Below are 24,017 nucleotides of genomic sequence, written 5' to 3'. Positions count from 1 at the left end.
GTTCCCATGCGTCTGTCTGGGAATATGCAAATTCTTTTCTGTACACACCTCAGCTCATTAGGAGGCGTTGCGGCTGCTGGGCAAGGGGAACGGGAAGCGTGCATCAGGCTTTAGGTGAAGTGACACTGTAGGACTTTTGTCCCCCAGCGATTTTACGCTTTCCACACCATCCTTCCAATCGATAGGCTGTGAGCCACCACTGTGCTCTGCACATAGCCATGCACTTTAAGTCCCTTTTTCGCACGTACTTTCATTAAACCTGAATATAGAAGTATATATCTGTCTGGGCTAGAGGCACATGAAACAGGACTGGCGTGCCGCTTCAAGTGTACCTGAGAGGAGTCTGACTCAGGATTGGCCACCCTCTCAGGGCACCGACTCAGTATTGGCCAACCTCTATGGGGCACCTCTAACGGGCACAAATAATGGGCAAGCCCTATGAAAAGGACAGCGTGAGTCTAGGTGCCACCTTGAAAAAGCAGGGTGACGTCTGGCCTCTGACAGCAGGAATATTAAGAGCGGAGAAAACATACTGCCTGCTATCGTGAAATTTCAAGATAGTCACGAAAAGCAATCTCATGCACTGCACAAGCTCTTTCCCATGATGCACCTCTCCTGCACTCTGTCTATGCAAATGAGCAAGCAGAGAGTTCAGGAATAAAACACCTAAGCTCATGTCCCCAAAAAACAGCAGCAGACAACTCGCAGATATTCCCCAATTTCTAATGCTTTTCTTTTAAACACACGATAAACAGCCTCACCTGTGGTAAGGCTTAAAAAAATTGAATAAACTCGTAAATGTTCCTTTCCACAGAAATCTTTAGTAAAAGGCGAAAGATTTTTTCGTTTTGAAGAGAAACCAGAGTAAGATAGAATATGGCTCTCTGGGGGTAAGTGGCACCACATCAAAGACCCCGTCATTGCGAGGGTGAGGACCTGAGAGGTATTTTCAAAATCTAAGAAAGAGGACAAGGACCAGGCCGGTGAGGGAAGCAGGCCCAAATTTCAGAGTCTCTGCTCAAAGCACAGAAAATCAAAAAGGTGGACAGTTCCCATGCGTCTGTCTGGGAATATGCAAATTCTTTTCTGTACACACCTCAGCTCATTAGGAGGCGTTGCGGCTGCTGGGCAAGGGGAACGGGAAGCGTGCATCAGGCTTTAGGTGAAGTGGCACTGTAGGACTTTTGTCCCCCAGCGATTTTACGCTTTCCACACCATCCTTCCAATCGTTAGGCTGTGAGCCACCACTGTGCTCTGCACATAGCCATGCACTTTAAGTCCCTTTTTCGCACGTACTTTCATTAAACCTGAATATAGAAGTATATATCTGTCTAGGCTAGAGGCACATGAAACAGGACTGGCGTGCCGCTTCAAGTGTACCTGAGAGGAATCTGACTCAGGATTGGCCACCCTCTCAGGGCACCGACTCAGGATTGGCCAACCTCTATGGGGCACCTCTAACATGCACAAATAACGGGCAAGCCCTATGAAAAGCACAGCGTGAGTCTAGGTGCCACCTTGAAAAAGGAGGGTGACGTCTGGCCTCTGACAGCAGGAATATTAAGAGAGGCGAAAACATACTGCCTGCTATCGTGAAATTCCAAGATAGTCACGAAAAGCAATCTCATGCACTGCACAAGCTCTTTCCCATGATGCACCTCTCCTGCACTCTGTCGATGCAAATGAGCAAGCAGAGAGTTCAGGAATAAAACACCTAAGCTCATGTCCCCAAAAAACAGCAGCAGACAACTCGCAGATATATTCACCAATTTCTAATGCTTTTCTTTTCTTTTAAACACACGATAAACAGCCTCACCTGTGGTAAGGCTTAAAAAAATTGAATAAACTCGTAAATGTTCCTCTCCACGGAAATCTTTAGTAAAAGGCGAAAGATTTTTTCGTTTTGAAGAGAAACCAGAGTAAGTTAGAATATGGCTCTCTGGGGGTAAGTGGCACCACATCAAAGACCCCGTCATTGCGAGGGTGAGGACCTGAGAGGTATTTTTAGGCTCTAAGAAAGAGGACAAGAACCAGGCCAGTGAGGGAAGCAGGCCCAATTTTCAGAGTCTCTGCTCAAAGCACAGAAAATCAAAAAGGTGGACAGTTCCCATGCGTCTGTCTGGAAATATGCAAATTCTTTTCTGTACACACCTCAGCTCATTAGGAGACGTTGCGGCTGCTGGGCAAGGGGAACGGGAAGCGTGCATCAGGCTTTAGGTGAAGTGACACTGTAGGACTTTTGTCCCCCAGCGATTTTACGCTTTCCACACCATCCTTCCAATTGATAGGCTGTGAGCCACCACTGTGCTCTGCACATAGCCATGCACTTTAAGTCCCTTTTTCGCATGTACTTTCATTAAACCTGAATATAGAAGTATATATCTGTCTAGGCTAGAGGCACATGAAACAGGACTGGCGTGCCGCTTCAAGTGTACCTGAGAGGAATCTGACTCAGGATTGGCCACCCTCTCAGGGCACCGACTCAGGATTGGCCAACCTCTATGGGGCAACTCTAACGGGCACAAATAATGGGCAAGCCCTATGAAAAGCACAGCGTGAGTCTAGGTGCCACCTTGAAAAAGGAGGGCGACGTCTGGCCTCTGACAGCAGGAATATTAAGAGAGGAGAAAACATACTGCCTGCTATCGTGAAATTCCAAGATAGTCACGAAAAGCAATCTCATGCACTGTACAAGCTCTTTCCCATGATGCACCTCTCCTGCACTCTGTCTATGCAAATGAGCAAGCAGAGAGTTCAGGAATAAAACACCTAAGCTCATGTCCCCAAAAAACAGCAGCAGACAACTGGCAGATATTCCCCAATTTCTAATGCTTTTCTTTTAAACACACGATAAACAGCCTCACCTGTGGTAAGGCTTAAAAAAATTGAATAACCTCGTAAATGTTCCTCTCCACGGAAATCTTTAATAAAAGGCGAAAGATTTTTTCGTTTTGAAGAGAAACCAGAGTAAGATAGAATATGGCTCTCTGGGGGTAAGTGGCACCACATCAAAGACCCCGTCATTGCGAGGGTGAGGACCTGAGAGGTATTTTCAAAATCTAAGAAAGAGGACAAGGACCAGGCCGGTGAGGGAAGCAGGCCCAAATTTCAGAGTCTCTGCTCAAAGCACAGAAAATCAAAAAGGTGGACAGTTCCCATGAGTCTGTCTGGGAATATGCAAATTCCTTTCTGTACACACCTCAGCTCATTAGGAGGCATTGCGGCTGCTGGGCAAGGGGAACGGGAAGCGTGCATCAGGCTTTAGGTGAAGTGGCACTGTAGGACTTTTGTCCCCCAGCGATTTTACGCTTTCCACACCATCCTTCCAATCGTTAGGCTGTGAGCCACCACTGTGCTCTGCACATAGCCATGCACTTTAAGTCCCTTTTTCGCACGTACTTTCATTAAACCTGAATATAGAAGTATATATCTGTCTAGGCTAGAGGCACATGAAACAGGACTGGCATGCCGCTTCAAGTGTACCTGAGAGGAATCTGACTCAGGATTGGCCACCCTCTCAGGGCACCGACTCAGGATTGGCCAACCTCTATGGGGCACCTCTAACGGGCACAAATAATGGGCAAGCCCTATGAAAAGCACAGCGTGAGTCTAGGTGCCACCTTGAAAAAGGAGGGCGACGTCTGGCCTCTGACAGCAGGAATATTAAGAGAGGAGAAAACATACTGCCTGCTATCGTGAAATTCCAAGATAGTCACGAAAAGCAATCTCATGCACTGTACAAGCTCTTTCCCATGATGCACCTCTCCTGCACTCTGTCTATGCAAATGAGCAAGCAGAGAGTTCAGGAATAAAACACCTAAGCTCATGTCCCCAAAAAACAGCAGCAGACAACTGGCAGATATTCCCCAATTTCTAATGCTTTTCTTTTAAACACACGATAAACAGCCTCACCTGTGGTAAGGCTTAAAAAAATTGAATAACCTCGTAAATGTTCCTCTCCACGGAAATCTTTAGTAAAAGGCGAAAGATTTTTTCGTTTTGAAGAGAAACCAGAGTAAGTTAGAATATGGCTCTCTGGGGGTAAGTGGCACCACATCAAAGACCCCGTCATTGCGAGGGTGAGGACCTGAGAGGTATTTTTAGGCTCTAAGAAAGAGGACAAGAACCAGGCCAGTGAGGGAAGCAGGCCCAATTTTCAGAGTCTCTGCTCAAAGCACAGAAAATCAAAAAGGTGGACAGTTCCCATGCGTCTGTCTGGAAATATGCAAATTCTTTTCTGTACACACCTCAGCTCATTAGGAGACGTTGCGGCTGCTGGGCAAGGGGAACGGGAAGCGTGCATCAGGCTTTAGGTGAAGTGACACTGTAGGACTTTTGTCCCCCAGCGATTTTACGCTTTCCACACCATCCTTCCAATCGATAGGCTGTGAGCCACCACTGTGCTCTGCACATAGCCATGCACTTTAAGTCCCTTTTTCGCACGTACTTTCATTAAACCTGAATATAGAAGTATATATCTGTCTAGGCTAGAGGCACATGAAACAGGACTGGCGTGCCGCTTCAAGTGTACCTGAGAGGAATCTGACTCAGGATTGGCCACCCTCTCAGGGCACCGACTCAGGATTGGCCAACCTCTATGGGGCACCTCTAACGGGCACAAATAATGGGCAAGCCCTATGAAAAGCACAGCGTGAGTCTAGGTGCCACCTTGAAAAAGGAGGGCGACGTCTGGCCTCTGACAGCAGGAATATTAAGAGAGGAGAAAACATACTGCCTGCTATCGTGAAATTCCAAGATAGTCACGAAAAGCAATCTCATGCACTGTACAAGCTCTTTCCCATGATGCACCTCTCCTGCACTCTGTCTATGCAAATGAGCAAGCAGAGAGTTCAGGAATAAAACACCTAAGCTCATGTCCCCAAAAAACAGCAGCAGACAACTGGCAGATATTCCCCAATTTCTAATGCTTTTCTTTTAAACACACGATAAACAGCCTCACCTGTGGTAAGGCTTAAAAAAATTGAATAAACTCGTAAATGTTCCTTTCCACAGAAATCTTTAGTAAAAGGCGAAAGATTTTTTCGTTTTGAAGAGAAACCAGAGTAAGATAGAATATGGCTCTCTGGGGGTAAGTGGCACCACATCAAAGACCCCGTCATTGCGAGGGTGAGGACCTGAGAGGTATTTTCAAAATCTAAGAAAGAGGACAAGGACCAGGCCGGTGAGGGAAGCAGGCCCAAATTTCAGAGTCTCTGCTCAAAGCACAGAAAATCAAAAAGGTGGACAGTTCCCATGCGTCTGTCTGGGAATATGCAAATTCCTTTCTGTACACACCTCAGCTCATTAGGAGGCATTGCGGCTGCTGGGCAAGGGGAACGGGAAGCGTGCATCAGGCTTTAGGTGAAGTGGCCCTGTAGGACTTTTGTCCCCCAGCGATTTTACGCTTTCCACACCATCCTTCCAATCGTTAGGCTGTGAGCCACCACTGTGCTCTGCACATAGCCATGCACTTTAAGTCCCTTTTTCGCACATACTTTCATTAAACCTGAATATAGAAGTATATATCTGTCTAGGCTAGAGGCACATGAAAAAGGACTGGCGTGCCGCTTCAAGTGTACCTGAGAGGAATCTGACTCAGGATTGGCCACCCTCTCAGGGCACCGACTCAGGATTGGCCAACCTCTATGGGGCACCTCTAACATGCACAAATAACGGGCAAGCCCTATGAAAAGCACAGCGTGAGTCTAGGTGCCACCTTGAAAAAGGAGGGTGACGTCTGGCCTCTGACAGCAGGAATATTAAGAGAGGAGAAAACATACTGCCTGCTATCGTGAAATTCCAAGATAGTCACGAAAAGCAATCTCATGCACTGCACAAGCTCTTTCCCATGATGCACCTCTCCTGCACTCTGTCGATGCAAATGAGCAAGCAGAGAGTTCAGGAATAAAACACCTAAGCTCATGTCCCCAAAAAACAGCAGCAGACAACTCGCAGATATATTCACCAATTTCTAATGCTTTTCTTTTAAACACACGATAAACAGCCTCACCTGTGGTAAGGCTTAAAAAAATTGAATAAACTCGTAAATGTTCCTCTCCACGGAAATCTTTAGTAAAAGGCGAAAGATTTTTTCGTTTTGAAGAGAAACCAGAGTAAGTTAGAATATGGCTCTCTGGGGGTAAGTGGCACCACATCAAAGACCCCGTCATTGCGAGGGTGAGGACCTGAGAGGTATTTTTAGGCTCTAAGAAAGAGGACAAGAACCAGGCCAGTGAGGGAAGCAGGCCCAATTTTCAGAGTCTCTGCTCAAAGCACAGAAAATCAAAAAGGTGGACAGTTCCCATGCGTCTGTCTGGAAATATGCAAATTCTTTTCTGTACACACCTCAGCTCATTAGGAGACGTTGCGGCTGCTGGGCAAGGGGAACGGGAAGCGTGCATCAGGCTTTAGGTGAAGTGACACTGTAGGACTTTTGTCCCCCAGCGATTTTACGCTTTCCACACCATCCTTCCAATTGATAGGCTGTGAGCCACCACTGCGCTCTGCACATAGCCATGCACTTTAAGTCCCTTTTTCGCATGTACTTTCATTAAACCTGAATATAGAAGTATATATCTGTCTAGGCTAGAGGCACATGAAACAGGACTGGCGTGCCGCTTCAAGTGTACCTGAGAGGAATCTGACTCAGGATTGGCCACCCTCTCAGGGCACCGACTCAGGATTGGCCAACCTCTATGGGGCACCTCTAACGGGCACAAATAATGGGCAAGCCCTATGAAAAGCACAGCGTGAGTCTAGGTGCCACCTTGAAAAAGGAGGGCGACGTCTGGCCTCTGACAGCAGGAATATTAAGAGAGGAGAAAACATACTGCCTGCTATCGTGAAATTCCAAGATAGTCACGAAAAGCAATCTCATGCACTGTACAAGCTCTTTCCCATGATGCACCTCTCCTGCACTCTGTCTATGCAAATGAGCAAGCAGAGAGTTCAGGAATAAAACACCTAAGCTCATGTCCCCAAAAAACAGCAGCAGACAACTGGCAGATATTCCCCAATTTCTAATGCTTTTCTTTTAAACACACGATAAACAGCCTCACCTGTGGTAAGGCTTAAAAAAATTGAATAACCTCGTAAATGTTCCTCTCCACGGAAATCTTTAGTAAAAGGCGAAAGATTTTTTCGTTTTGAAGAGAAACCAGAGTAAGTTAGAATATGGCTCTCTGGGGGTAAGTGGCACCACATCAAAGACCCCGTCATTGCGAGGGTGAGGACCTGAGAGGTATTTTTAGGCTCTAAGAAAGAGGACAAGAACCAGGCCAGTGAGGGAAGCAGGCCCAATTTTCAGAGTCTCTGCTCAAAGCACAGAAAATCAAAAAGGTGGACAGTTCCCATGCGTCTGTCTGGAAATATGCAAATTCTTTTCTGTACACACCTCAGCTCATTAGGAGACGTTGCGGCTGCTGGGCAAGGGGAACGGGAAGCGTGCATCAGGCTTTAGGTGAAGTGACACTGTAGGACTTTTGTCCCCCAGCGATTTTACGCTTTCCACACCATCCTTCCAATCGATAGGCTGTGAGCCACCACTGTGCTCTGCACATAGCCATGCACTTTAAGTCCCTTTTTCGCACGTACTTTCATTAAACCTGAATATAGAAGTATATATCTGTCTAGGCTAGAGGCACATGAAACAGGACTGGCGTGCCGCTTCAAGTGTACCTGAGAGGAATCTGACTCAGGATTGGCCACCCTCTCAGGGCACCGACTCAGGATTGGCCAACCTCTATGGGGCACCTCTAACGGGCACAAATAATGGGCAAGCCCTATGAAAAGCACAGCGTGAGTCTAGGTGCCACCTTGAAAAAGGAGGGCGACGTCTGGCCTCTGACAGCAGGAATATTAAGAGAGGAGAAAACATACTGCCTGCTATCGTGAAATTCCAAGATAGTCACGAAAAGCAATCTCATGCACTGTACAAGCTCTTTCCCATGATGCACCTCTCCTGCACTCTGTCTATGCAAATGAGCAAGCAGAGAGTTCAGGAATAAAACACCTAAGCTCATGTCCCCAAAACACAGCAGCAGACAACTGGCAGATATTCCCCAATTTCTAATGCTTTTCTTTTAAACACACGATAAACATCCTCACCTGTGGTAAGGCTTAAAAAAATTGAATAAACTCGTAAATGTTCCTCTCCACGGAAATCTTTAGTAAAAGGCGAAAGATTTTTTCGTTTTGAAGAGAAACCAGAGTAAGTTAGAATATGGCTCTCGGGGGGTAAGTGGCACCACATCAAAGACCCCGTCATTGCAAGGGTGAGGACCTGAGAGGTATTTTCAAAATCTAAGAAAGAGGACAAGAACCAGGCCGGTGAGGGAAGCAGGCCCAAATTTCAGAGTCTCTGCTCAAAGCACAGAAAATCAAAAAGGTGGACAGTTCCCATGCGTCTGTCTGGGAATATGCAAATTCTTTTCTGTACACACCTCAGCTCATTAGGAGGCGTTGCGGCTGCTGGGCAAGGGGAACGGGAAGCGTGCATCAGGCTTTAGGTGAAGTGGCACTGTAGGACTTTTGTCCCCCAGCGATTTTACGCTTTCCACACCATCCTTCCAATCGTTAGGCTGTGAGCCACCACTGTGCTCTGCACATAGCCATGCACTTTAAGTCCCTTTTTCGCACGTACTTTCATTAAACCTGAATATAGAAGTATATATCTGTCTAGGCTAGAGGCACATGAAACAGGACTGGCGTGCCGCTTCAAGTGTACCTGAGAGGAATCTGACTCAAGATTGGCCACCCTCTCAGGGCACCGACTCAGGATTGGCGAACCTCTATGGGGCACCTCTAACATGCACAAATAACGGGCAAGCCCTATGAAAAGCACAGCGTGAGTCTAGGTGCCACCTTGAAAAAGGAGGGTGACGTCTGGCCTCTGACAGCAGGAATATTAAGAGAGGAGAAAACATACTGCCTGCTATCGTGAAATTCCAAGATAGTCACGAAAAGCAATCTCATGCACTGCACAAGCTCTTTCCCATGATGCACCTCTCCTGCACTCTGTCTATGCAAATGAGCAAGCAGAGAGTTCAGGAATAAAACACCTAAGCTCATGTCCCCAAAAAACAGCAGCAGACAACTCGCAGATATTCCCCAATTTCTAATGCTTTTCTTTTAAACACACGATAAACAGCCTCACCTGTGGTAAGGCTTAAAAAAATTGAATAAACTCGCAAATGTTCCTCTCCACGGAAATCTTTAGTAAAAGGCGAAAGAATTTTTTCGTTTTGAAGAGAAACCAGAGTAAGTTAGAATATGGCTCTCTGGGGGTAAGTGGCACCACATCAAAGACCCCGTCATTGCGAGGGTGAGGACCTGAGAGGTATTTTCAAAATCTAAGAAAGAGGACAAGAACCAGGCCGGTGAGGGAAGCAGGCCCAAATTTCAGAGTCTCTGCTCAAAGCACAGAAAATCAAAAAGGTGGACAGTTCCCATGCGTCTGTCTGGGAATATGCAAATTCTTTTCTGTACACACCTCAGCTCATTAGGAGGCGTTGCGGCTGCTGGGCAAGGGGAACGGGAAGCGTGCATCAGGCTTTAGGTGAAGTGGCACTGTAGGACTTTTGTCCCCCAGCGATTTTACGCTTTCCACACCATCCTTCCAATCGTTAGGCTGTGAGCCACCACTGTGCTCTGCACATAGCCATGCACTTTAAGTCCCTTTTTCGCACGTACTTTCATTAAACCTGAATATAGAAGTATATATCTGTCTAGGCTAGAGGCACATGAAACAGGACTGGCGTGCCGCTTCAAGTGTACCTGAGAGGAATCTGACTCAGGATTGGCCACCCTCTCAGGGCACCGACTCAGGATTGGCCAACCTCTATGGGGCACCTCTAACATGCACAAATAACGGGCAAGCCCTATGAAAAGCACAGCGTGAGTCTAGGTGCCACCTTGAAAAAGGAGGGTGACGTCTGGCCTCTGACAGCAGGAATATTAAGAGAGGAGAAAACATACTGCCTGCTATCGTGAAATTCCAAGATAGTCACGAAAAGCAATCTCATGCACTGCACAAGCTCTTTCCCATGATGCACCTCTCCTGCACTCTGTCGATGCAAATGAGCAAGCAGAGAGTTCAGGAATAAAACACCTAAGCTCATGTCCCCAAAAAACAGCAGCAGACAACTCGCAGATATATTCACCAATTTCTAATGCTTTTCTTTTAAACACACGATAAACAGCCTCACCTGTGGTAAGGCTTAAAAAAATTGAATAAACTCATAAATGTTCCTCTCCACGGAAATCTTTAGTAAAAGGCAAAAGATTTTTTCGTTTTGAAGAGAAACCAGAGTAAGTTAGAATATGGCTCTCTGGGGGTAAGTGGCACCACATCAAAGACCCCGTCATTGCGAGGGTGAGGACCTGAGAGGTATTTTTAGGCTCTAAGAAAGAGGACAAGAACCAGGCCAGTGAGGGAAGCAGGCCCAATTTTCAGAGTCTCTGCTCAAAGCACAGAAAATCAAAAAGGTGGACAGTTCCCATGCGTCTGTCTGGAAATATGCAAATTCTTTTCTGTACACACCTCAGCTCATTAGGAGACGTTGCGGCTGCTGGGCAAGGGGAACGGGAAGCGTGCATCAGGCTTTAGGTGAAGTGACACTGTAGGACTTTTGTCCCCCAGCGATTTTACGCTTTCCACACCATCCTTCCAATTGATAGGCTGTGAGCCACCACTGTGCTCTGCACATAGCCATGCACTTTAAGTCCCTTTTTCGCATGTACTTTCATTAAACCTGAATATAGAAGTATATATCTGTCTAGGCTAGAGGCACATGAAACAGGACTGGCGTGCCGCTTCAAGTGTACCTGAGAGGAATCTGACTCAGGATTGGCCACCCTCTCAGGGCACCGACTCAGGATTGGCCAACCTCTATGGGGCACCTCTAACGGGCACAAATAATGGGCAAGCCCTATGAAAAGCACAGCGTGAGTCTAGGTGCCACCTTGAAAAAGGAGGGCGACGTCTGGCCTCTGACAGCAGGAATATTAAGAGAGGAGAAAACATACTGCCTGCTATCGTGAAATTCCAAGATAGTCACGAAAAGCAATCTCATGCACTGTACAAGCTCTTTCCCATGATGCACCTCTCCTGCACTCTGTCTATGCAAATGAGCAAGCAGAGAGTTCAGGAATAAAACACCTAAGCTCATGTCCCCAAAAAACAGCAGCAGACAACTGGCAGATATTCCCCAATTTCTAATGCTTTTCTTTTAAACACACGATAAACAGCCTCACCTGTGGTAAGGCTTAAAAAAATTGAATAACCTCGTAAATGTTCCTCTCCACGGAAATCTTTAGTAAAAGGCGAAAGATTTTTTCGTTTTGAAGAGAAACCAGAGTAAGTTAGAATATGGCTCTCTGGGGGTAAGTGGCACCACATCAAAGACCCCGTCATTGCGAGGGTGAGGACCTGAGAGGTATTTTTAGGCTCTAAGAAAGAGGACAAGAACCAGGCCAGTGAGGGAAGCAGGCCCAATTTTCAGAGTCTCTGCTCAAAGCACAGAAAATCAAAAAGGTGGACAGTTCCCATGCGTCTGTCTGGAAATATGCAAATTCTTTTCTGTACACACCTCAGCTCATTAGGAGACGTTGCGGCTGCTGGGCAAGGGGAACGGGAAGCGTGCATCAGGCTTTAGGTGAAGTGACACTGTAGGACTTTTGTCCCCCAGCGATTTTACGCTTTCCACACCATCCTTCCAATCGATAGGCTGTGAGCCACCACTGTGCTCTGCACATAGCCATGCACTTTAAGTCCCTTTTTCGCACGTACTTTCATTAAACCTGAATATAGAAGTATATATCTGTCTAGGCTAGAGGCACATGAAACAGGACTGGCGTGCCGCTTCAAGTGTACCTGAGAGGAATCTGACTCAGGATTGGCCACCCTCTCAGGGCACCGACTCAGGATTGGCCAACCTCTATGGGGCACCTCTAACGGGCACAAATAATGGGCAAGCCCTATGAAAAGCACAGCGTGAGTCTAGGTGCCACCTTGAAAAAGGAGGGCGACGTCTGGCCTCTGACAGCAGGAATATTAAGAGAGGAGAAAACATACTGCCTGCTATCGTGAAATTCCAAGATAGTCACGAAAAGCAATCTCATGCACTGTACAAGCTCTTTCCCATGATGCACCTCTCCTGCACTCTGTCTATGCAAATGAGCAAGCAGAGAGTTCAGGAATAAAACACCTAAGCTCATGTCCCCAAAACACAGCAGCAGACAACTGGCAGATATTCCCCAATTTCTAATGCTTTTCTTTTAAACACACGATAAACATCCTCACCTGTGGTAAGGCTTAAAAAAATTGAATAAACTCGTAAATGTTCCTCTCCACGGAAATCTTTAGTAAAAGGCGAAAGATTTTTTCGTTTTGAAGAGAAACCAGAGTAAGTTAGAATATGGCTCTCGGGGGGTAAGTGGCACCACATCAAAGACCCCGTCATTGCAAGGGTGAGGACCTGAGAGGTATTTTCAAAATCTAAGAAAGAGGACAAGAACCAGGCCGGTGAGGGAAGCAGGCCCAAATTTCAGAGTCTCTGCTCAAAGCACAGAAAATCAAAAAGGTGGACAGTTCCCATGCGTCTGTCTGGGAATATGCAAATTCTTTTCTGTACACACCTCAGCTCATTAGGAGGCGTTGCGGCTGCTGGGCAAGGGGAACGGGAAGCGTGCATCAGGCTTTAGGTGAAGTGGCACTGTAGGACTTTTGTCCCCCAGCGATTTTACGCTTTCCACACCATCCTTCCAATCGTTAGGCTGTGAGCCACCACTGTGCTCTGCACATAGCCATGCACTTTAAGTCCCTTTTTCGCACGTACTTTCATTAAACCTGAATATAGAAGTATATATCTGTCTAGGCTAGAGGCACATGAAACAGGACTGGCGTGCCGCTTCAAGTGTACCTGAGAGGAATCTGACTCAAGATTGGCCACCCTCTCAGGGCACCGACTCAGGATTGGCGAACCTCTATGGGGCACCTCTAACATGCACAAATAACGGGCAAGCCCTATGAAAAGCACAGCGTGAGTCTAGGTGCCACCTTGAAAAAGGAGGGTGACGTCTGGCCTCTGACAGCAGGAATATTAAGAGAGGAGAAAACATACTGCCTGCTATCGTGAAATTCCAAGATAGTCACGAAAAGCAATCTCATGCACTGCACAAGCTCTTTCCCATGATGCACCTCTCCTGCACTCTGTCTATGCAAATGAGCAAGCAGAGAGTTCAGGAATAAAACACCTAAGCTCATGTCCCCAAAAAACAGCAGCAGACAACTCGCAGATATTCCCCAATTTCTAATGCTTTTCTTTTAAACACACGATAAACAGCCTCACCTGTGGTAAGGCTTAAAAAAATTGAATAAACTCGCAAATGTTCCTCTCCACGGAAATCTTTAGTAAAAGGCGAAAGAATTTTTTCGTTTTGAAGAGAAACCAGAGTAAGTTAGAATATGGCTCTCTGGGGGTAAGTGGCACCACATCAAAGACCCCGTCATTGCGAGGGTGAGGACCTGAGAGGTATTTTCAAAATCTAAGAAAGAGGACAAGAACCAGGCCGGTGAGGGAAGCAGGCCCAAATTTCAGAGTCTCTGCTCAAAGCACAGAAAATCAAAAAGGTGGACAGTTCCCATGCGTCTGTCTGGGAATATGCAAATTCTTTTCTGTACACACCTCAGCTCATTAGGAGGCGTTGCGGCTGCTGGGCAAGGGGAACGGGAAGCGTGCATCAGGCTTTAGGTGAAGTGGCACTGTAGGACTTTTGTCCCCCAGCGATTTTACGCTTTCCACACCATCCTTCCAATCGTTAGGCTGTGAGCCACCACTGTGCTCTGCACATAGCCATGCACTTTAAGTCCCTTTTTCGCACGTACTTTCATTAAACCTGAATATAGAAGTATATATCTGTCTAGGCTAGAGGCACATGAAACAGGACTGGCGTGCCGCTTCAAGTGTACCTGAGAGGAATCTGACTCAGGATTGGCCACCCTCTCAGGGCACCGACTCAGGATTGGCCAACCTCTATGGGGCACCTCTAACATGCACAAATAACGGGCAAGCCCTATGAAACGCACAGCGTGAGTCTAGGTGCCACCTTGAAAAAGGAGGGTGACGTCTGGCCTCTGACAGCAGGAATATTAAGAGAGGAGAAAACATACTGCCTGCTATCGTGAAATTCCAAGATAGTCACGAAAAGCAATCTCATGCACTGCACAAGCTCTTTCCCATGATGCACCTCTCCTGCACTCTGTCGATGCAAATGAGCAAGCAGAGAGTTCAGGAATAAAACACCTAAGCTCATGTCCCCAAAAAACAGCAGCAGACAACTCGCAGATATATTCACCAATTTCTAATGCTTTTCTTTTAAACACACGATAAACAGCCTCACCTGTGGTAAGGCTTAAAAAAATTGAATAAACTCATAAATGTTCCTCTCCACGGAAATCTTTAGTAAAAGGCAAAAGATTTTTTCGTTTTGAAGAGAAACCAGAGTAAGTTAGAATATGGCTCTCTGGGGGTAAGTGGCACCACATCAAAGACCCCGTCATTGCGAGGGTGAGGACCTGAGAGGTATTTTTAGGCTCTAAGAAAGAGGACAAGAACCAGGCCAGTGAGGGAAGCAGGCCCAATTTTCAGAGTCTCTGCTCAAAGCACAGAAAATCAAAAAGGTGGACAGTTCCCATGCGTCTGTCTGGAAATATGCAAATTCTTTTCTGTACACACCTCAGCTCATTAGGAGACGTTGCGGCTGCTGGGCAAGGGGAACGGGAAGCGTGCATCAGGCTTTAGGTGAAGTGACACTGTAGGACTTTTGTCCCCCAGCGATTTTACGCTTTCCACACCATCCTTCCAATTGATAGGCTGTGAGCCACCACTGTGCTCTGCACATAGCCATGCACTTTAAGTCCCTTTTTCGCATGTACTTTCATTAAACCTGAATATAGAAGTATATATCTGTCTAGGCTAGAGGCACATGAAACAGGACTGGCGTGCCGCTTCAAGTGTACCTGAGAGGAATCTGACTCAGGATTGGCCACCCTCTCAGGGCACCGACTCAGGATTGGCCAACCTCTATGGGGCACCTCTAACGGGCACAAATAATGGGCAAGCCCTATGAAAAGCACAGCGTGAGTCTAGGTGCCACCTTGAAAAAGGAGGGCGACGTCTGGCCTCTGACAGCAGGAATATTAAGAGAGGAGAAAACATACTGCCTGCTATCGTGAAATTCCAAGATAGTCACGAAAAGCAATCTCATGCACTGTACAAGCTCTTTCCCATGATGCACCTCTCCTGCACTCTGTCTATGCAAATGAGCAAGCAGAGAGTTCAGGAATAAAACACCTAAGCTCATGTCCCCAAAAAACAGCAGCAGGCAACTGGCAGATATTCCCCAATTTCTAATGCTTTTCTTTTAAACACACGATAAACAGCCTCACCTGTGGTAAGGCTTAAAAAAATTGAATAACCTCGTAAATGTTCCTCTCCACGGAAATCTTTAGTAAAAGGCGAAAGATTTTTTCGTTTTGAAGAGACACCAGAGTAAGTTAGAATATGGCTCTCTGGGGGTAAGTGGCACCACATCAAAGACCCCGTCATTGCGAGGGTGAGGACCTGAGAGGTATTTTTAGGCTCTAAGAAAGAGGACAAGAACCAGGCCAGTGAGGGAAGCAGGCCCAATTTTCAGAGTCTCTGCTCAAAGCACAGAAAATCAAAAAGGTGGACAGTTCCCATGCGTCTGTCTGGAAATATGCAAATTCTTTTCTGTACACACCTCAGCTCATTAGGAGACGTTGCGGATGCTGGGCAAGGGGAACGGGAAGCGTGCATCAGGCTTTAGGTGAAGTGACACTGTAGGACTTTTGTCCCCCAGCGATTTTACGCTTTCCACACCATCCTTCCAATCGATAGGCTGTGAGCCACCACTGTGCTCTGCACATAGCCATGCACTTTAAGTCCCTTTTTCGCACGTACTTTCATTAAACCTGAATATAGAAGTATATATCTGTCTAGGCTAGAGGCACATGAAACAGGACTGGCGTGCCGCTTCAAGTGTACCTGAGAGGAATCTGACTCAGGATTGGCCACCCTCTCAGGGCACCGACTCAGGATTGGCCAACCTCTATGGGGCACCTCTAACGGGCACAAATAATGGGCAAGCCCTATGAAAAGCACAGCGTGAGTCTAGGTGCCACCTTGAAAAAGGAGGGCGACGTCTGGCCTCTGACAGCAGGAATATTAAGAGAGGAGAAAACATACTGCCTGCTATCGTGAAATTCCAAGATAGTCACGAAAAGCAATCTCATGCACTGTACAAGCTCTTTCCCATGATGCACCTCTCCTGCACTCTGTCTATGCAAATGAGCAAGCAGAGAGTTCAGGAATAAAACACCTAAGCTCATGTCCCCAAAAAACAGCAGCAGACAACTGGCAGATATTCCCCAATTTCTAATGCTTTCCTTTTAAACACACGATAAACATCCTCACCTGTGGTAAGGCTTATAAAAATTGAATAAACTCGTAAATGTTCCTCTCCACGGAAATCTTTAGTAAAAGGCGAAAGATTTTTTCGTTTTGAAGAGAAACCAGAGTAAGTTAGAATATGGCTCTCGGGGGGTAAGTGGCACCACATCAAAGACCCCGTCATTGCGAGGGTGAGGACCTGAGAGGTATTTTCAAAATCTAAGAAAGAGGACAAGAACCAGGCCGGTGAGGGAAGCAGGCCCAAATTTCAGAGTCTCTGCTCAAAGCACAGAAAATCAAAAAGGTGGACAGTTCCCATGCGTCTGTCTGGGAATATGCAAATTCTTTTCTGTACACACCTCAGCTCATTAGGAGGCGTTGCGGCTGCTGGGCAAGGGGAACGGGAAGCGTGCATCAGGCTTTAGGTGAAGTGGCACTGTAGGACTTTTGTCCCCCAGCGATTTTACGCTTTCCACACCATCCTTCCAATCGTTAGGCTGTGAGCCACCACTGTGCTCTGCACATAGCCATGCACTTTAAGTCCCTTTTTCGCACGTACTTTCATTAAACCTGAATATAGAAGTATATATCTGTCTAGGCTAGAGGCACATGAAACAGGACTGGCGTGCCGCTTCAAGTGTACCTGAGAGGAATCTGACTCAGGATTGGCCACCCTCTCAGGGCACCGACTCAGGATTGGCCAACCTCTATGGGGCACCTCTAACATGCACAAATAACGGGCAAGCCCTATGAAAAGCACAGCGTGAGTCTAGGTGCCACCTTGAAAAAGGAGGGTGACGTCTGGCCTCTGACAGCAGGAATATTAAGAGAGGAGAAAACATACTGCCTGCTATCGTGAAATTCCAAGATAGTCACGAAAAGCAATCTCATGCACTGCACAAGCTCTTTCCCATGATGCACCTCTCCTGCACTCTGTCGATGCAAATGAGCAAGCAGAGAGTTCAGGAATAAAACACCTAAGCTCATGTCCCCAAAAAACAGCAGCAGACAACTCGCAGATATATTCACCAATTTCTAATGCTTTTCTTTTAAACACACGATAAACAGCCTCACCTGTGGTAAGGCTTAAAAAAATTGAATAAACTCGTAAATGTTCCTCTCCACGGAAATCTTTAGTAAAAGGCGAAAGATTTTTTCGTTTTGAAGAGAAACCAGAGTAAGTTAGAATATGGCTCTCTGGGGGTAAGTGGCACCACATCAAAGACCCCGTCATTGCGAGGGTGAGGACCTGAGAGGTATTTTTAGGCTCTAAGAAAGAGGACAAGAACCAGGCCAGTGAGGGAAGCAGGCCCAATTTTCAGAGTCTCTGCTCAAAGCACAGAAAATCAAAAAGGTGGACAGTTCCCATGCGTCTGTCTGGAAATATGCAAATTCTTTTCTGTACACACCTCAGCTCATTAGGAGGCGTTGCGGCTGCTGGGCAAGGGGAACGGGAAGCGTGCATCAGGCTTTAGGTGAAGTGACACTGTAGGACTTTTGTCCCCCAGCGATTTTACGCTTTCCACACCATCCTTCCAATCGATAGGCTGTGAGCCACCACTGTGCTCTGCACATAGCCATGCACTTTAAGTCCCTTTTTCGCATGTACTTTCATTAAACCTGAATATAGAAGTATATATCTGTCTAGGCTAGAGGCACATGAAACAGGACTGGCGTGCCGCTTCAAGTGTACCTGAGAGGAATCTGACTCAGGATTGGCCACCCTCTCAGGGCACCGACTCAGGATTGGCCAACCTCTATGGGGGACCTCTAACGGGCACAAATAATGGGCAAGCCCTATGAAAAGCACAGCGTGAGTCTAGGTGCCACCTTGAAAAAGGAGGGCGACGTCTGGCCTCTGACAGCAGGAATATTAAGAGAGGAGAAAACATACTGCCTGCTATCGTGAAATTCCAAGATAGTCACGAAAAGCAATCTCATGCACTGTACAAGCTCTTTCCCATGATGCACCTCTCCTGCACTCTGTCTATGCAAATGAGCAAGCAGAGAGTTCAGGAATAAAACACCTAAGCTCATGTCCCCAAAAAACAGCAGCAGACAACTGGCAGATATTCCCCAATTTCTAATGCTTTTCTTTTAAACACACGATAAACAGCCTCACCTGTGGTAAGGCTTAAAAAAATTGAATAACCTCGTAAATGTTCCTCTCCACGGAAATCTTTAGTAAAAGGCGAAAGATTTTTTCGTTTTGAAGAGAAACCAGAGTAAGTTAGAATATGGCTCTCTGGGGGTAAGTGGCACCACATCAAAGACCCCGTCATTGCGAGGGTGAGGACCTGAGAGGTATTTTTAGGCTCTAAGAAAGAGGACAAGAACCAGGCCAGTGAGGGAAGCAGGCCCAATTTTCAGAGTCTCTGCTCAAAGCACAGAAAATCAAAAAGGTGGACAGTTCCCATGCGTCTGTCTGGAAATATGCAAATTCTTTTCTGTACACACCTCAGCTCATTAGGAGACGTTGCGGCTGCTGGGCAAGGGGAACGGGAAGCGTGCATCAGGCTTTAGGTGAAGTGACACTGTAGGACTTTTGTCCCCCAGCGATTTTACGCTTTCCACACCATCCTTCCAATCGATAGGCTGTGAGCCACCACTGTGCTCTGCACATAGCCATGCACTTTAAGTCCCTTTTTCGCACGTACTTTCATTAAACCTGAATATAGAAGTATATATCTGTCTAGGCTAGAGGCACATGAAACAGGACTGGCGTGCCGCTTCAAGTGTACCTGAGAGGAATCTGACTCAGGATTGGCCACCCTCTCAGGGCACCGACTCAGGATTGGCCAACCTCTATGGGGCACCTCTAACGGGCACAAATAATGGGCAAGCCCTATGAAAAGCACAGCGTGAGTCTAGGTGCCACCTTGAAAAAGGAGGGCGACGTCTGGCCTCTGACAGCAGGAATATTAAGAGAGGAGAAAACATACTGCCTGCTATCGTGAAATTCCAAGATAGTCACGAAAAGCAATCTCATGCACTGTACAAGCTCTTTCCCATGATGCACCTCTCCTGCACTCTGTCTATGCAAATGAGCAAGCAGAGAGTTCAGGAATAAAACACCTAAGCTCATGTCCCCAAAACACAGCAGCAGACAACTGGCAGATATTCCCCAATTTCTAATGCTTTTCTTTTAAACACACGATAAACATCCTCACCTGTGGTAAGGCTTAAAAAAATTGAATAAACTCGTAAATGTTCCTCTCCACGGAAATCTTTAGTAAAAGGCGAAAGATTTTTTCGTTTTGAAGAGAAACCAGAGTAAGTTAGAATATGGCTCTCGGGGGGTAAGTGGCACCACATCAAAGACCCCGTCATTGCAAGGGTGAGGACCTGAGAGGTATTTTCAAAATCTAAGAAAGAGGACAAGAACCAGGCCGGTGAGGGAAGCAGGCCCAAATTTCAGAGTCTCTGCTCAAAGCACAGAAAATCAAAAAGGTGGACAGTTCCCATGCGTCTGTCTGGGAATATGCAAATTCTTTTCTGTACACACCTCAGCTCATTAGGAGGCGTTGCGGCTGCTGGGCAAGGGGAACGGGAAGCGTGCATCAGGCTTTAGGTGAAGTGGCACTGTAGGACTTTTGTCCCCCAGCGATTTTACGCTTTCCACACCATCCTTCCAATCGTTAGGCTGTGAGCCACCACTGTGCTCTGCACATAGCCATGCACTTTAAGTCCCTTTTTCGCACGTACTTTCATTAAACCTGAATATAGAAGTATATATCTGTCTAGGCTAGAGGCACATGAAACAGGACTGGCGTGCCGCTTCAAGTGTACCTGAGAGGAATCTGACTCAAGATTGGCCACCCTCTCAGGGCACCGACTCAGGATTGGCGAACCTCTATGGGGCACCTCTAACATGCACAAATAACGGGCAAGCCCTATGAAAAGCACAGCGTGAGTCTAGGTGCCACCTTGAAAAAGGAGGGTGACGTCTGGCCTCTGACAGCAGGAATATTAAGAGAGGAGAAAACATACTGCCTGCTATCGTGAAATTCCAAGATAGTCACGAAAAGCAATCTCATGCACTGCACAAGCTCTTTCCCATGATGCACCTCTCCTGCACTCTGTCTATGCAAATGAGCAAGCAGAGAGTTCAGGAATAAAACACCTAAGCTCATGTCCCCAAAAAACAGCAGCAGACAACTCGCAGATATTCCCCAATTTCTAATGCTTTTCTTTTAAACACACGATAAACAGCCTCACCTGTGGTAAGGCTTAAAAAAATTGAATAAACTCGCAAATGTTCCTCTCCACGGAAATCTTTAGTAAAAGGCGAAAGAATTTTTTTCGTTTTGAAGAGAAACCAGAGTAAGTTAGAATATGGCTCTCTGGGGGTAAGTGGCACCACATCAAAGACCCCGTCATTGCGAGGGTGAGGACCTGAGAGGTATTTTCAAAATCTAAGAAAGAGGACAAGAACCAGGCCGGTGAGGGAAGCAGGCCCAAATTTCAGAGTCTCTGCTCAAAGCACAGAAAATCAAAAAGGTGGACAGTTCCCATGCGTCTGTCTGGGAATATGCAAATTCTTTTCTGTACACACCTCAGCTCATTAGGAGGCGTTGCGGCTGCTGGGCAAGGGGAACGGGAAGCGTGCATCAGGCTTTAGGTGAAGTGGCACTGTAGGACTTTTGTCCCCCAGCGATTTTACGCTTTCCACACCATCCTTCCAATCGTTAGGCTGTGAGCCACCACTGTGCTCTGCACATAGCCATGCACTTTAAGTCCCTTTTTCGCACGTACTTTCATTAAACCTGAATATAGAAGTATATATCTGTCTAGGCTAGAGGCACATGAAACAGGACTGGCGTGCCGCTTCAAGTGTACCTGAGAGGAATCTGACTCAGGATTGGCCACCCTCTCAGGGCACCGACTCAGGATTGGCCAACCTCTATGGGGCACCTCTAACATGCACAAATAACGGGCAAGCCCTATGAAAAGCACAGCGTGAGTCTAGGTGCCACCTTGAAAAAGGAGGGTGACGTCTGGCCTCTGACAGCAGGAATATTAAGAGAGGAGAAAACATACTGCCTGCTATCGTGAAATTCCAAGATAGTCACGAAAAGCAATCTCATGCACTGCACAAGCTCTTTCCCATGATGCACCTCTCCTGCACTCTGTCGATGCAAATGAGCAAGCAGAGAGTTCAGGAATAAAACACCTAAGCTCATGTCCCCAAAAAACAGCAGCAGACAACTCGCAGATATATTCACCAATTTCTAATGCTTTTCTTTTAAACACACGATAAACAGCCTCACCTGTGGTAAGGCTTAAAAAAATTGAATAAACTCATAAATGTTCCTCTCCACGGAAATCTTTAGTAAAAGGCAAAAGATTTTTTCGTTTTGAAGAGAAACCAGAGTAAGTTAGAATATGGCTCTCTGGGGGTAAGTGGCACCACATCAAAGACCCCGTCATTGCGAGGGTGAGGACCTGAGAGGTATTTTTAGGCTCTAAGAAAGAGGACAAGAACCAGGCCAGTGAGGGAAGCAGGCCCAATTTTCAGAGTCTCTGCTCAAAGCACAGAAAATCAAAAAGGTGGACAGTTCCCATGCGTCTGTCTGGAAATATGCAAATTCTTTTCTGTACACACCTCAGCTCATTAGGAGACGTTGCGGCTGCTGGGCAAGGGGAACGGGAAGCGTGCATCAGGCTTTAGGTGAAGTGACACTGTAGGACTTTTGTCCCCCAGCGATTTTACGCTTTCCACACCATCCTTCCAATTGATAGGCTGTGAGCCACCACTGTGCTCTGCACATAGCCATGCACTTTAAGTCCCTTTTTCGCATGTACTTTCATTAAACCTGAATATAGAAGTATATATCTGTCTAGGCTAGAGGCACATGAAACAGGACTGGCGTGCCGCTTCAAGTGTACCTGAGAGGAATCTGACTCAGGATTGGCCACCCTCTCAGGGCACCGACTCAGGATTGGCCAACCTCTATGGGGCACCTCTAACGGGCACAAATAATGGGCAAGCCCTATGAAAAGCACAGCGTGAGTCTAGGTGCCACCTTGAAAAAGGAGGGCGACGTCTGGCCTCTGACAGCAGGAATATTAAGAGAGGAGAAAACATACTGCCTGCTATCGTGAAATTCCAAGATAGTCACGAAAAGCAATCTCATGCACTGTACAAGCTCTTTCCCATGATGCACCTCTCCTGCACTCTGTCTATGCAAATGAGCAAGCAGAGAGTTCAGGAATAAAACACCTAAGCTCATGTCCCCAAAAAACAGCAGCAGACAACTGGCAGATATTCCCCAATTTCTAATGCTTTTCTTTTAAACACACGATAAACAGCCTCACCTGTGGTAAGGCTTAAAAAAATTGAATAACCTCGTAAATGTTCCTCTCCACGGAAATCTTTAGTAAAAGGCGAAAGATTTTTTCGTTTTGAAGAGACACCAGAGTAAGTTAGAATATGGCTCTCTGGGGGTAAGTGGCACCACATCAAAGACCCCGTCATTGCGAGGGTGAGGACCTGAGAGGTATTTTTAGGCTCTAAGAAAGAGGACAAGAACCAGGCCAGTGAGGGAAGCAGGCCCAATTTTCAGAGTCTCTGCTCAAAGCACAGAAAATCAAAAAGGTGGACAGTTCCCATGCGTCTGTCTGGAAATATGCAAATTCTTTTCTGTACACACCTCAGCTCATTAGGAGACGTTGCGGATGCTGGGCAAGGGGAACGGGAAGCGTGCATCAGGCTTTAGGTGAAGTGACACTGTAGGACTTTTGTCCCCCAGCGATTTTACGCTTTCCACACCATCCTTCCAATCGATATGCTGTGAGCCACCACTGTGCTCTGCACATAGCCATGCACTTTAAGTCCCTTTTTCGCACGTACTTTCATTAAACCTGAATATAGAAGTATATATCTGTCTAGGCTAGAGGCACATGAAACAGGACTGGCGTGCCGCTTCAAGTGTACCTGAGAGGAATCTGACTCAGGATTGGCCACCCTCTCAGGGCACCGACTCAGGATTGGCCAACCTCTATGGGGCACCTCTAACGGGCACAAATAATGGGCAAGCCCTATGAAAAGCACAGCGTGAGTCTAGGTGCCACCTTGAAAAAGGAGGGCGACGTCTGGCCTCTGACAGCAGGAATATTAAGAGAGGAGAAAACATACTGCCTGCTATCGTGAAATTCCAAGATAGTCACGAAAAGCAATCTCATGCACTGTACAAGCTCTTTCCCATGATGCACCTCTCCTGCACTCTGTCTATGCAAATGAGCAAGCAGAGAGTTCAGGAATAAAACACCTAAGCTCATGTCCCCAAAAAACAGCAGCAGACAACTGGCAGATATTCCCCAATTTCTAATGCTTTCCTTTTAAACACACGATAAACATCCTCACCTGTGGTAAGGCTTATAAAAATTGAATAAACTCGTAAATGTTCCTCTCCACGGAAATCTTTAGTAAAAGGCGAAAGATTTTTTCGTTTTGAAGAGAAACCAGAGTAAGTTAGAATATGGCTCTCGGGGGGTAAGTGGCACCACATCAAAGACCCCGTCATTGCGAGGGTGAGGACCTGA

At 46.6% G+C, this 24,017-nt stretch overlaps 23 non-coding genes across 23 annotated transcripts; all 23 read right to left on the bottom strand.

Moving 5' to 3' along the window:
• Positions 1-753: 753 nt before the first annotated feature.
• On the bottom strand, positions 754-868 carry LOC144800889 (U5 spliceosomal RNA). The gene has a single exon (XR_013604770.1). It is a non-coding gene; the product is annotated as a U5 spliceosomal RNA (small nuclear RNA).
• Positions 869-1,808: 940 nt separating this feature from the next.
• Positions 1,809-1,923, bottom strand: LOC144801301 (U5 spliceosomal RNA). Its single transcript, XR_013605132.1, has one exon. It is a non-coding gene; the product is annotated as a U5 spliceosomal RNA (small nuclear RNA).
• A 933-nt stretch (positions 1,924-2,856) lies between these two features.
• LOC144800930 (U5 spliceosomal RNA) lies at positions 2,857-2,971 on the bottom strand. Its single transcript, XR_013604809.1, has one exon. It is a non-coding gene; the product is annotated as a U5 spliceosomal RNA (small nuclear RNA).
• Positions 2,972-3,904: 933 nt separating this feature from the next.
• LOC144800627 (U5 spliceosomal RNA) lies at positions 3,905-4,019 on the bottom strand. The gene has a single exon (XR_013604519.1). It is a non-coding gene; the product is annotated as a U5 spliceosomal RNA (small nuclear RNA).
• A 933-nt stretch (positions 4,020-4,952) lies between these two features.
• LOC144800888 (U5 spliceosomal RNA) lies at positions 4,953-5,067 on the bottom strand. Its single transcript, XR_013604769.1, has one exon. It is a non-coding gene; the product is annotated as a U5 spliceosomal RNA (small nuclear RNA).
• A 935-nt stretch (positions 5,068-6,002) lies between these two features.
• On the bottom strand, positions 6,003-6,117 carry LOC144801290 (U5 spliceosomal RNA). Its single transcript, XR_013605131.1, has one exon. It is a non-coding gene; the product is annotated as a U5 spliceosomal RNA (small nuclear RNA).
• A 933-nt stretch (positions 6,118-7,050) lies between these two features.
• On the bottom strand, positions 7,051-7,165 carry LOC144800626 (U5 spliceosomal RNA). The gene has a single exon (XR_013604518.1). It is a non-coding gene; the product is annotated as a U5 spliceosomal RNA (small nuclear RNA).
• Positions 7,166-8,098: 933 nt separating this feature from the next.
• LOC144800462 (U5 spliceosomal RNA) lies at positions 8,099-8,213 on the bottom strand. Its single transcript, XR_013604363.1, has one exon. It is a non-coding gene; the product is annotated as a U5 spliceosomal RNA (small nuclear RNA).
• A 933-nt stretch (positions 8,214-9,146) lies between these two features.
• On the bottom strand, positions 9,147-9,262 carry LOC144800967 (U5 spliceosomal RNA). The gene has a single exon (XR_013604845.1). It is a non-coding gene; the product is annotated as a U5 spliceosomal RNA (small nuclear RNA).
• A 935-nt stretch (positions 9,263-10,197) lies between these two features.
• On the bottom strand, positions 10,198-10,312 carry LOC144800679 (U5 spliceosomal RNA). The gene has a single exon (XR_013604568.1). It is a non-coding gene; the product is annotated as a U5 spliceosomal RNA (small nuclear RNA).
• Positions 10,313-11,245: 933 nt separating this feature from the next.
• LOC144800625 (U5 spliceosomal RNA) lies at positions 11,246-11,360 on the bottom strand. The gene has a single exon (XR_013604517.1). It is a non-coding gene; the product is annotated as a U5 spliceosomal RNA (small nuclear RNA).
• A 933-nt stretch (positions 11,361-12,293) lies between these two features.
• Positions 12,294-12,408, bottom strand: LOC144800461 (U5 spliceosomal RNA). Its single transcript, XR_013604362.1, has one exon. It is a non-coding gene; the product is annotated as a U5 spliceosomal RNA (small nuclear RNA).
• A 933-nt stretch (positions 12,409-13,341) lies between these two features.
• LOC144800966 (U5 spliceosomal RNA) lies at positions 13,342-13,457 on the bottom strand. The gene has a single exon (XR_013604844.1). It is a non-coding gene; the product is annotated as a U5 spliceosomal RNA (small nuclear RNA).
• A 935-nt stretch (positions 13,458-14,392) lies between these two features.
• LOC144800668 (U5 spliceosomal RNA) lies at positions 14,393-14,507 on the bottom strand. The gene has a single exon (XR_013604557.1). It is a non-coding gene; the product is annotated as a U5 spliceosomal RNA (small nuclear RNA).
• Positions 14,508-15,440: 933 nt separating this feature from the next.
• LOC144800895 (U5 spliceosomal RNA) lies at positions 15,441-15,555 on the bottom strand. Its single transcript, XR_013604776.1, has one exon. It is a non-coding gene; the product is annotated as a U5 spliceosomal RNA (small nuclear RNA).
• A 933-nt stretch (positions 15,556-16,488) lies between these two features.
• LOC144800525 (U5 spliceosomal RNA) lies at positions 16,489-16,603 on the bottom strand. The gene has a single exon (XR_013604421.1). It is a non-coding gene; the product is annotated as a U5 spliceosomal RNA (small nuclear RNA).
• Positions 16,604-17,538: 935 nt separating this feature from the next.
• On the bottom strand, positions 17,539-17,653 carry LOC144801278 (U5 spliceosomal RNA). Its single transcript, XR_013605128.1, has one exon. It is a non-coding gene; the product is annotated as a U5 spliceosomal RNA (small nuclear RNA).
• Positions 17,654-18,586: 933 nt separating this feature from the next.
• LOC144800624 (U5 spliceosomal RNA) lies at positions 18,587-18,701 on the bottom strand. The gene has a single exon (XR_013604516.1). It is a non-coding gene; the product is annotated as a U5 spliceosomal RNA (small nuclear RNA).
• A 933-nt stretch (positions 18,702-19,634) lies between these two features.
• On the bottom strand, positions 19,635-19,749 carry LOC144800460 (U5 spliceosomal RNA). Its single transcript, XR_013604361.1, has one exon. It is a non-coding gene; the product is annotated as a U5 spliceosomal RNA (small nuclear RNA).
• Positions 19,750-20,682: 933 nt separating this feature from the next.
• LOC144801028 (U5 spliceosomal RNA) lies at positions 20,683-20,799 on the bottom strand. The gene has a single exon (XR_013604905.1). It is a non-coding gene; the product is annotated as a U5 spliceosomal RNA (small nuclear RNA).
• Positions 20,800-21,734: 935 nt separating this feature from the next.
• Positions 21,735-21,849, bottom strand: LOC144800656 (U5 spliceosomal RNA). Its single transcript, XR_013604546.1, has one exon. It is a non-coding gene; the product is annotated as a U5 spliceosomal RNA (small nuclear RNA).
• Positions 21,850-22,782: 933 nt separating this feature from the next.
• LOC144800894 (U5 spliceosomal RNA) lies at positions 22,783-22,897 on the bottom strand. Its single transcript, XR_013604775.1, has one exon. It is a non-coding gene; the product is annotated as a U5 spliceosomal RNA (small nuclear RNA).
• Positions 22,898-23,830: 933 nt separating this feature from the next.
• On the bottom strand, positions 23,831-23,945 carry LOC144800524 (U5 spliceosomal RNA). Its single transcript, XR_013604420.1, has one exon. It is a non-coding gene; the product is annotated as a U5 spliceosomal RNA (small nuclear RNA).
• Between the last annotated feature and the right edge of the window lie 72 nt (positions 23,946-24,017).

This window comes from Lissotriton helveticus, chromosome 12 (genome assembly GCF_964261635.1).
Source record: "Lissotriton helveticus chromosome 12, aLisHel1.1, whole genome shotgun sequence".
Lineage (NCBI taxonomy): Eukaryota > Metazoa > Chordata > Amphibia > Caudata > Salamandridae > Lissotriton > Lissotriton helveticus.
Note: the sequence above shows the minus strand (reverse complement) of the source record. Positions and strands in the feature narration are given on the sequence as shown.